Source organism: Cupressus sempervirens, chromosome 3 (assembly GCF_028749045.1).
Source record: "Cupressus sempervirens isolate cs-2001-9-10 chromosome 3, ASM2874904v1, whole genome shotgun sequence".
Taxonomy (NCBI): Eukaryota; Viridiplantae; Streptophyta; class Pinopsida; order Cupressales; family Cupressaceae; genus Cupressus; species Cupressus sempervirens.
Window position 1 is genome coordinate 231702037 of NC_143120.1, and position 12064 is coordinate 231714100.

General features: G+C 36.5%; 1 pseudogene across 1 annotated transcript; it reads right to left on the bottom strand.

Moving 5' to 3' along the window:
* Window positions 1-3159: 3159 nt before the first annotated feature.
* Window positions 3160-6026, bottom strand: LOC149565696 (pentatricopeptide repeat-containing protein At1g25360 pseudogene; annotated as a pseudogene). Its single transcript, XR_016362065.1, has one exon. The product of XR_016362065.1 is annotated as a pentatricopeptide repeat-containing protein At1g25360 pseudogene (transcript).
* Between the last annotated feature and the right edge of the window lie 6038 nt (window positions 6027-12064).

A 12064-nucleotide genomic window follows, 5' to 3' on the forward strand; every position in this document is an offset into this window, starting at 1 on the left:
AAGGACATCCACAATACATAAACTGATATCCTGCAAGAATAACTCTCATAACAAGTCTCCAATGCTCTCCCAAGTTCACCACAACCAACAGAGGAAAGAGATAAAGGAATAACCATGTCATCTCTCACATGACATGCATGAGCACAAACCAGTGATCACAATCTCTAACCAATCTCAAATCCAATGTAGGAAAAATTGAACATCCAGGAAGATAACCAAGATCAGAGAAACCATGCAAATCATAACCTGTATCATGTCCTTCTACACACACCTCTAGATGTAAACTGTGCAAGTATGATCTCCTCCATAAAACCCCAAACAAGAAGCCTCAACAACACCCAAAGCATACCATATAACTAATCATGGATGTAAGCCTCTCACAAGAAGATCAAACTCAATAAAACCATTCCTAAACCAAGGAATAACCATTCCTAATCCAAGGAATATGCCCAATATAAAACCATCTCCCAAACTCAACCAGCATAACAACATATGCACATGGAGATAACCAATGCTAAACCATCTCTCAAATGAACCCTCCAGAACTAACTCATGTACCATAGCTCAAGATCCATATCCATGAAAGACAAGCATAAATATAATGCAACTGAGAGAAATAATGGGCTATACCTCTCAAGTAGCAAACCGCCGAGTAGACCAAAAGTGGGGAATGAGAATGCTCATCAAGATACCCAAGTCTCCAACCAAGACTCATCTAAGAACAATCTCCTCTCAAGTCCATATCAGGTGACTGCCCCTCGGACTTCCTGTTGAAACCATCAACCATCCCAACAAATACTTCTCTAATCTAAGAGAAATCAGCATCACCACCATCTCTAAGTATCCATGAGCACCTGTAACCAATCAATCCATACCAACTCCAAATGCAACATAGCAATATCATGAAGTATCCAGCTTATGATCAGTGTACTCAATACAAAGAAACTAAACCAAGATCAATGTCAAAGTTCCAACCATGGCCTCAGGAACATAAACGTGACAACATGATCTTACCATCTCAACTAAAGAGATAACATGCTCCATATGAACACACCATAACATGTCACAACTCTAAATGCGTATCAAGAGTATACCATGACATAATAATGAAACCATCCTCATACCAAGGATAACATGCCAAATAAAAGCATAAACCACACCTTTGCCAAGAACCCTGTGAGTCCTCAAGATGCAACCATCTCCACACACCATGAAGAAAACCATCTCCACATACCAGGAAGAACCATCTCCACATACCATGAAGATAACCAAGAACTCCATGAGTCCTCAAGATCTAACCATCTTCAAACACCATGAAGATAACAAGTGCACCATGCAAATGTCAAAGACGCTTCTGCAGCAACAGGATCTAAGACAAACCTCCAACATCTGCAAACACTCAATAAATATATCAATGCCAACAACTCCCACTCAACTGTGGTACCAAGTCACCTATGGCATCATAAAATCCATCCTCTCCAAACCAAGAAGATATAAACCAAACCAGGAACTAATCCTGCACTGTCACCCCATCACTGTCACAAGCTCCCACTAAACCGTGTATCCAAGCTATCCATGACATTATGATGAAAACCCATCCTCTAACCATGAGAATCAACCAAGGCATCAAACCATCAAAGAACTCAAAGTGCACATCATGAGCTCCTCAAAAGAAACTAAATAACTATGATCCTCAACCAAGAAGATATACCACCATAACTGAATCAGAAATCCAAGCTAATGAACATCAAGGATGTACCTGTATAACCAATCCTGTCATGCCAAAATCCATGACACCATGATCACATCCATGAACCGAGCATCTGGCTCTCAAAGTGTCCAACCTGTCAGCATAGTCAACCACAATCCTCCACCATGACTGTACCTGGTAACAACATCTCATCCCTTCTACATGAAGATAAAATCATGTGACTTAGGGCATAGACAACCCAAATCCAAGCCACCAATCTGAATATGCATCAATAATGAAAGATCAATGGGCAAAGACAACCCATAACCAAGCTATAAATGCAACCTGTAAGTATAGACCGCTTACAACACTGCACAACTTGTAGACCCAACAAGTCATCATGCATATCCAAACCAAACACTGATAACCATATCATCATGAGACCAATCTGAAATATGAACTGAGTATACAATGACATCAAAACTTAAATCTCCAATGCCATAAACTCACAATGTTACCATAGTCAAAATATACCTATAAACTGTTCAGATCAATATATCAACAAATAAATCATGCCAAACCTGCACCAAATCTAAACCAATGTGTAGAGCTCTCCAAGAGCTTTCCGTTGACTACTCGAAGTCCAAAATCCGACTCCGTATGCCCAAGTTATGCCCTAATCCGTGCTCAAAATAAATAACATCTGACTTTAGGGCTCTTAAAACCTGACAAAATTTCAAATCACAGAACCAAACTTACACCATCTTGTAGTGCTCTAAATTAGCTTTCCAACGCCTATAAGAACTCTGAAATCCGATATTCTGAAAGAAAGTTATGGCCATTTTACTAAGACAGTCTTTTTACCATTTTCAGTACGATTTTTAATTTTTAATTTTTTCAATGACGAAAATTCCGACGGGATTAAATTTGACGGCCATCATGAGCTGAAACCAAAAAACTCTTTCATTTCCTCTGAACATGGCCAAACTAGGGCATATTATATATCAAAATTTATGGAAATGTTGACCCGGATCCAATGGTGAGGTCTGTTTTTACCCAGAAGGTCATTTTTGCAAGCTACCCCCCAAAACCCTCATTTAAAATGAAACATCCGAAAAAATATTTTTGTCCAATAATTTCCCATGCCCAAATATTTTAACATCCCATCATAACAGCAAATCCAAAAACCCTCAGATCTGCAATAAAAGATTCATATATCTTGCCCTTTCTATTATCCTCTCATGCATTCCCATGGATTCAATCGAGGGTTACAATAATAAAACCATTGCTCTGATACCACTTGTAAGGAAACTTGGCAATAAAGAATATAACCGTTTCCACATAACCCATCATAGATCTGAAATAAATACGGAATTAAAATCCACATGCAAGAGAATAGAAAACATACCCACAAAATTGTGACACAAGATATACCCTGGGAAACCCTCATTGAGGGAAAAAACCCAGCCTCCAAAAGCATCCATCATCATGTATTATTCAGCAAAAAATACCATTGCCATACAACCATGGAAGCCTTCATGGCCATAGCCACAACCGAGCAAACTATGTGAACAAGCATGAATCTACACATCCCATGCCATGCTTCCAACCTTCACAAATGCTGCCCTGGCTAACCTGTCAAGCCTTGTCCCGCTCGACTTTTGCCTTTTGTTTTCTTGTCACTCTTTCTCTCTCTACAACAACTACCCTTGTGGCTGCTTATATAGTAGCAAGTCCCACAAAACCACCAAGTGGTATTACATAAACCATGTGCTAAAACCATGTGCTACCTAACCCACTGACCCCACATTTAATATTGGACATTTAATTCTTTTCCCCCAATATTAAATAATTACATGAAATATTTTCACAATATTACAATACAACTCATCAGAATATTCCATGGGAATCTTTACATGTTGCACGTCCATCTAGGCACAACATTACATAATAAAATAAAATAATAAAATAACAATATTATGCAATGTGTGCAACACCCATTATCTCAACATGAAGGATACCATGTAAACAATCGTCTTCAAACTATTGGGATTATCACTCTAAAAGGACTACGAGTAACAGATGCTTTGAACCTTGTTATTAATACTTGTTTGTAGCATTCACCTGAACGATCCTAACTCTTTCACACTATCTTCTAGCCAAGTTTATAAGATCATTTCTGACTGTGTTGCATGATCGATAATACTCTAGAGACGATCTCTAAATGCTACACTATCATAAAGGACAAAAGGATCATTAATATCACCAAAAATCTCCACACGAACATAGTCCATTTTTGAAATGATGAAAACGGTTTGCATCCCTGACAACAATTTCCCTATCAACAATCTTGGAGATGATCTTGGTAGCAATGTGACAATCCGTGCACACACGAAGGTTCTTATATATTCGTATCGATGACCCAGGGGGATTGCTAATAAGTCCAAATGCAATGGCAAGCTTCTCACTATGAAGACAGCTAATTAGATCCCTGTGTTCCTTTCCCATTTCATTAAACGTTAGATTTGTTTCAGGTATATAACCAGCTTGCTTCATTTGTTTCTCCAATTTTATCCAAGTTGTATGGATTTGCTCTGTCTGAGGGTGATTTTTGTCACCTACAAGAAATTGGTGCACTTCTTGCCCCACCTCAATCCAGCTGCATCCTGGTTCCATTTTGATTCCCCTGTCTCTCATTGCTTTGATTACCTTTGCTGCATCAGTGCGCATGCCAGCTGCTGCATACACATTGGAGAGTGCAATGTATGTCCCATGGTGTTGGGGTTTCAAGAGAAAAAGGCGCTGGGCAACATGGTTTGCTAGTTGAATATTAGCAGTGTATCTGCAAGCACCAAGTAAGGCCCCCCACACTTCTGCCCTTGCTTTTACCTCCTCTGGCATTTTATTGATAAAAGCACGAGCTTCCTCCAAGCAGCCTGATCGAGCAAGAAGATCAACCATGGAAGCATAGTGCTCTGGCCTTGGAGATATATTATGATTGCTGTTCATACAATTAAACACGCGGAGGCCTTCATCCACTAGGCCAGCATGGCTACAAGCAGATAGAACACTCAAGAAGGTCACATCATTAGGTTCTATACTCCAATTTGAAGGCTGATGCTCCCGCATTTGTTCAAACAGACGGAGAGCCTCCTTTGCATGTCCATGCTTGCCATACCCATCAATCATTGCTGTCCATGAAACGACGTTTTTTACAGGCATTGCTTCAAATATGAGACGGGCGTCTTCTATGTTCCCACATTTGGCATACATGTCAACCAGGCTGCTTTCTAACACCACATCCTTATGCTGAAGTAAAGAACATTTGAGTACGTGGCCATGCAGCAGCTTGCCCTGTTGTAAGCTGGGCAAACGGGCACAGACTGCCAGAACAGGGGTAAATGTAGAGAAGGTGAAGGCCGTGGGCGGGTAGGACTGTCTCATTTGGTGAAAAAGTGCTAGAGCCTCTGTCCCCTCATTCTGCTGGGCGTATGCTGCAATCATGGCATTCCAGGACACCACATTTCTGTGAGGCATTTGATCAAACACTTCACGTGCAACCTCAATGTTACCACATTTGCCATAACCTGCAACTATGGAAGTCCATGAAACCACATTATTTGTGTGCGAGTACGAGAATGCTTTGTGAGCATCTCTCATTTCCCTGCATTTGACATACGCACTAATAACAGCATTGTTCACCACAAGGTCAGAATGAAATCCATGGGTTATCACACGGGCATGCAGCTGCTTCCCCGCTTGCGCCTCCCAGCATGCGCTCAACACAGAGGAGAAGGTGAATTGATTTGGCTTCAACCCTTCCCTCTGCATTTGCTCAAAATGACGGAGAGCCAACTGGCCTTGGTTTTGGTGGGTATAGGCAGCGATTAGGGCTGTCCATGAGATTACGTTTTTATCAGACATTTCATCAAACAGTTGGCGTGCATCTGCGATACCGCCATGTTTGGAATATACGATAATTAGCTTGTTGGCGAAATACAAGCCCAGCTTGAGTCCAATTTTAATAATGGTTGCATGGAATCGCTTTCCCGCTTTGTAATCGAGACAATTCTGTTCGAGAAATGGCAGGGATATGCCATGGTGCTCCATAACACATACTAACTCCATTCAGTAATATATAGCTCAGAAATCTTTAGATTTTACCATTCTAAAACCAATCTTGTAGGATTGTTGTTAGAAGGAATTCAAACTCTCCTATCTATATACGGCCCTTCTCCTGCCATTGTGAGATTCGAACGGGTCGAGGTTAGAGTTCATAATTTTTTAAATGGGTAGAGGTTAGAGTTCATAATTTTAAAAAAATTTCTTTCTTCAAGGTCATCCATCAAATAATTGTTTTAGAAGTTTCTTTTCCGAGTCAATGAGTTTGACTCAAAATCACACAGTTAAATTCTGAAGCAATATCACAATCTTTCCTACCAATTTTTTCTTTTTTCTTTTGGTGGTCATGATCCATCAAATTGTTTTAGTAGTTTCCTTTATTTTTCATCGATGGAGGTTATCCATCAAATTGTGTTTTAACTATATGATGTGGAAGGAGAGTTTTTGCTGAAGTTTTTAGGATTTGTTTGGTTAATGGAATTGTATAAATTGAGATTTCTACAAATCTAGATTTAGCCAGATCAAAGATTTGCAAATCTTGAAAATGATTTATGCAATTTTAGTAGAATCTTTTGATTCACCTAGAAGATGAGAGGGAAGATTCCATTTTTGCATTTGGTTCCTCAAATTAAAATTGGAAGTAGGAAAATGTTAATAGGACAATTTTCCCCAATGTGAAGCCTGGCATAGATATTGTTGCATTCTAGATAATTGACATTCATGTTGAGTTAATTGGAAGCACCTCATTCTATATTTTGGTCTAGATAAACTTTCAATTATTATAAGCATAAATTACTCCATGCAATGAAATTATTTAAGTTGGTCTATATTTTGGTCTTGCAGACAGAGGCCGAGTCTATAATAGATCCAAACGTGTTTGCAAAGTGTGGTAAGAATACTCTGAGTGGATGCTCTTCAATATTGTTGTCATCTTGGGGATGGTCTTTCATATGTTTTAAATTTGTTTATAAGCTGGCATGACTCAGTTTCGAAGGCTAACTTTTTCTTATCAGTGACTTGAGATCAAATCATGGATCCAGTTTCAATGGAGTTTTCGGGACAAGTTGCCCATAGTTTAGGATTATTATGTTTTCCACTTCCACTTAGGCAACAGGGTCCTTCCCATACCAAGTAGTTTAATTTTGCCATGCACAAAAAAACTTTGACACACAACAACTTCAAACCCTAATGGTTAAACAAATAGATTAACTAAACACAAACGAACATGAAAAATTAATGAATTACAAATTTTTACACTAAAAAAAGTGTAACTAGGTTACAATTTTCAATTTGAGTTAAGTAGAAGAAAGTGTACTAATATGATTTTGAGGCAAATTAGAAGTTTGATATTATACTTCCATTTTGCCATTTTTGACACAAGTGCAAAATTTTCCAAATATGGATTATGAAAATGTCAATTGTAGTCATCTTCCACAAACCAAATGGGCCATTAGAGTTAAGGACTAAGAAGTATCCATTTCTTCAAAATCGCCTCGAGTATGATCCTAGCCTCATCACTTAAATCGATGTTGGAGCCTTCCACTTGACAACTTGATCCTTGGCGAGTTCATTAAAAACCTTTCAACTTCATCAATAGAGCAAGGACCCATTTACTAAAATACTATATTTAAAAATAGAAATTTTGTTTGTTGTTTGCAAAGCCCAACATTTTTTGTAAGCTCAAATAAAATAAATGGTAAAGTAATATTTTCATGGTTAATGTAGCATCATATAACACAACATCAATACCTCTAAAGTGATCTTCAAAGTTGTATGTTGAGTAGTTAATGTGATTAAAAGGAAGATTACATAACTTAGATGTTTGAAAGATACAAGTTTTATGAAATCACAAGATACAATGTAAAGTCACTATAAGAAAATAAGTTTCTTAAAGATTTAAAATCAAACATGTTCTAAGAATATGGAAAAATAGACATGAATGAATGAATGCAAATGTATTTGAAAGTGTGATATAAACAATATTTGTACAATGGTAAAATTGATTAAACGAATTAAATGAATTTTGTGGCAAGAACGTAAATTATAAAACTATATCTAAAAGACTCATTAAACTCTATAATACAAACATATTTTATATTTCATATTTCAATTTTTATTTTATTTTATTGTCAATTAAATGTACTACTATTACAAAATTTGAGTTTTGAGTATCAACACCAAGGCTATTATCAGTCACTATTTGTCCCTAGATAGAATAAGATTCTGAATACATGTATGATCAAATAGATACATAATGAAATAGATACATAATGTGCACCACTAAATACATCAAATAGTTAATAAAGAGAGAAAAATGATCACAAAAAGTATAGAATGCTACAAGAGTTAAGGCCTCTTGTCAACCTAGTTGGTCCATCCTGAAGGGTCCTCCATCCAACAAAGGATGTCAAATCTTCATGGATGCCTTGGTTTAGGGGTGGATGATTGCCTCAACAAATAGTATTGTGACAGGAACAATGTCTAGTGGCACAACAACAATGGGTACCTCTTGTTCTTGTTCTTTCCGCTATTCGTTGGTGTTAGTCATAAAAATTTGTAGGGCTATCTCAAAATTTGTGTGTTCTTCAAATGAAAATAGGGTTCATGAGTAATCACGTGAGAATTCTTTGAGAACTCTCATTTTCCCATCATGATGTAGGTTCAAAAAAAATTGTCCATCAAACCTTATGACCATGGAAGCATGCATACAATATTATAAAGAAATAAGTCTCCGTAGAGACTTGATAATGAACCTGTCTCAACCATTAAAAATGTTGTCATTATGCGATTTCTAGATACACCACAAAATCTTAGTACAATGAACAAACTAGAAAGCATTCCAATGTTTCTTACGGTTCATGATAATTATAATAATAATATAATAGAGATTTTAAAGTGTTTTTTTTTCTTTAAATAAGGCCAAATACCCTCATACTTCCCTTCCAAACAAACATCCAAAAAACACACGAGTGATGGATTTAGAGAGTCTGTAAAAGGAACATATGTTAGATTCATTGTTAGGCATAAGCATAGGAGTCTTGTGTTGATATTTAAATTTTTTATTTTATTTTATTGTTAATTAAATATACTACTATTACAAAATTTGAGTTTTGAGTATCAACACCAAGGCTATTATCAATCACTATTTGTGCCTGGATAGAATAAGATTCTAAATACATGTATGATCAAATAGATACATAATGTGTGCCACCAAATACATTAGATAGCTAACAAAGAGAGAAAAATGATCACAAAAAAGTATAGAATGCTACAAGAGTTAACGCCTCTTGTCGACCTAGTTGGTCCATCCCGAAGGGCCCTCCATCTAACAAAGGATATTATCTTCATGGATGCCTTGGTTGTAGGGGTGGATAATTGCCTCAACAAATAGTATCGTGACAAGAATAGTGTCTAGTGGCACAACAACAATGGGTACCTCTTGTTCTTGTTCTCTTCACTATTCATCGATGTTAGTCATAAAAATTTGTAGGGCTATCTCAAAATTTGTGTGTTCTTCAAATGAAAATAGGGTCCATGAGTAATCACGTGAGAATTCTTTGAGAACTCTCATTTTCCCATCATGATGTAGGTTCAAAAAAAAATTGTTCACCAAACCTTATGACCATGGAAGCATACACAAATATTATAGAGAAATAAATCTCCATAGAGACTTGATAATGAACCTGTCTGGACCATTAAAAATGTTGTCATTATGCAATTTCTAGATACACCACAAAATCTTAGTACAATGAACAAACTAGAAAGCATTCCAATGTTTCTTATGGTTCATGATAATAATAATAAAATAATAGAGATTTTAAAGTGTTTTTCTGTTTAAAATAAGGCCAAATACCCTCATACTTTCCTTCGAAACAAACATCCAAAAAACACACAAGTGATGGATTTAGAGAGTCTGTAAAAGGAACATATGTTAGATTCATTGTTAGGCATAAGCATAGGAGTTTTGTGTAGGAAGAGCCACAATTGATTTATTTTCATTAGGTTTAATAGTACTGGTCAGAAGGTAAGAGAAAATCATTTACTAGCTTAGGATATCATTTTTTAAGGCTTAGTAGGATGCAACATGATGGAAAAAGTCATGAATTTATGGGAGGATATGGTAGATGTATTTGGCCTTGGTACTGGGTAGAGGGATACCAACTGCCCATTTATATTAAGTCATTCTAGAGTCATTACAACTAAAATTCCCAGGGAGGGATAGAGAGGAATAAACTTCCTTGACAATCGAGTACATTCTCCATTGTGTCTAAATGATATTGAATTTTTGCACCAGTTCTCCATTGTGTTTAAGGGATGTTGAATTTCTCTACCAGTTTAACTACTCAACTCTTAGACAAGAACCATTGGAGTAATCTAAGATACTTATCCCCATATTTTAAATTCCACCAAATAGCTGTCTCCCCACAAATTTATCCATCATTTCCAATGATCTTGTTATTATATACTCTCTTTGATTGATTCCCAACACTTCCAAATAGATTTGAAGGCATTATAACCCATAACTTTGATAGAGAAGTGACCATCTAACATGTCATTTAAATATCATTCCCTCTAGAAAGAACCTTTGAGAGGAACAACTCTAGTTGTGTTGTGTCTTAGCAAAAACTTTCAAGGCTCATCCCTTTGGACTGCTCTGGCAATCCACTTCACAACAAAAGAAATTCCTTGGGCACTTAAACCCTTTAAACCCAAATGCCTAGTTGATTTTCTCAAATCACACTACTTCAAATTTACTCCATGCTTCTTCTTCTTCCCTCTACCATCTAACTAAAGAGCTCTTTGATCTGCCTTTGGTTGTGGTTAAATTGACATTGGTTAAACATCCAAGATGAGGTGAAGTTAATGGTGCAAGAAGATAAAATCTTGAGGCAAACATGAAATATGCTTGCAAAGGATATATATTGGGTGTTCCACTTACCAATTTTCTAGTTAATTTTTCTTTTGATCCACTACCACATCTCCCTAGGTATGGGATGGCTACAAAGGAATACCTTAATACCTAACTCAGTGGATGGACCCAAAATATATCTAACTTGTTCATAAGCCCATCAATTTTGTCTTCTTCTTTCTTGACCACAATGAATGTATCATCAACCCACTAAACATTAGCTAGTTCTTCATCATTAGTCTAGAATCTAAAATCTTTTTTTTTTTTTGTAAGTAGTAATTGATTATTGGAATACAAGGAAACAATTCAAATTTGTGCGTTTGAATTCATGAAGTATTGTTTATGTGTGAATAACTTGGTGACTGATGTTATTTTTAATGAATGTGGAGTGAATAGATGTATGCCATGATAGGATTTGTTTGTCTTTATTAAGATCATAAAAGACATAATACATCGATTTTCTATGTAGAGAAAATTTGAAATATTGTTTATGCACTCCTCGTCCAAGAATAAGATTGGGTGGCCTCGAATTTTTTCTTGTTAAAATCATGTCTAACTATTAGAGTAGGAATGATTATTTGAATATTTTAAAAGGGACTTGTACCTTGGTAAAATTTAGAGGGAAGTGATTAAAATACACTTACCCAATTTTTGTTTGACAGTTTGTTTCCCAAATAAGGGTATAGAGTCAATAGAGCAAGTATATTGAATATAAGACAAATTTGTTAGTTGACAATTTTTTGGCGACTCTATTGGGGAATCAAACATTATAATTATTGAAGCAATATTATATGATGAGAGATATTGGTCCTACCTCACGAAAACCTACATCCATTCCTCCAAGCTAAAATATGATTCCAAGATACTCAAGAGGACCTTACCTTTGACTTGAATACCTTGGCCTAGAAGTGTAGAAGAAGTGCCCAATAGTATCATTAGGTCAACCACATCCTAAAAGAGGAAGAAGAATTTTTTGAATTCTTGAGGAGAGCCCCAATTAGACAAAATGTAGTGGTCATGTAAATAATTGTTTGTATTCCTAGGAGAAACATGCAAAGCCTGAGACATATTCAAGGCCAATTAAACATGCATTAATAAACTAGAAAATAAAAGATATACTAGGGGAGACAAATAAAGAGGATTCGTCAATGGCAATTTTGAGGCTTTGAGAAGACTTTTCTTTCCCATCAAAATCCCTACCCAAAGGAAGAAGCAAATGTCAAGCAACATGCCCTCTTCCCCTCCTAGGGTAACTATTTCCCCTATAGCTTTTGAGGCCTTAAAATGTTGTCATTATGCGATTTCTATATCCACCACAAAAATCTTTGTACAATGAACAAAAT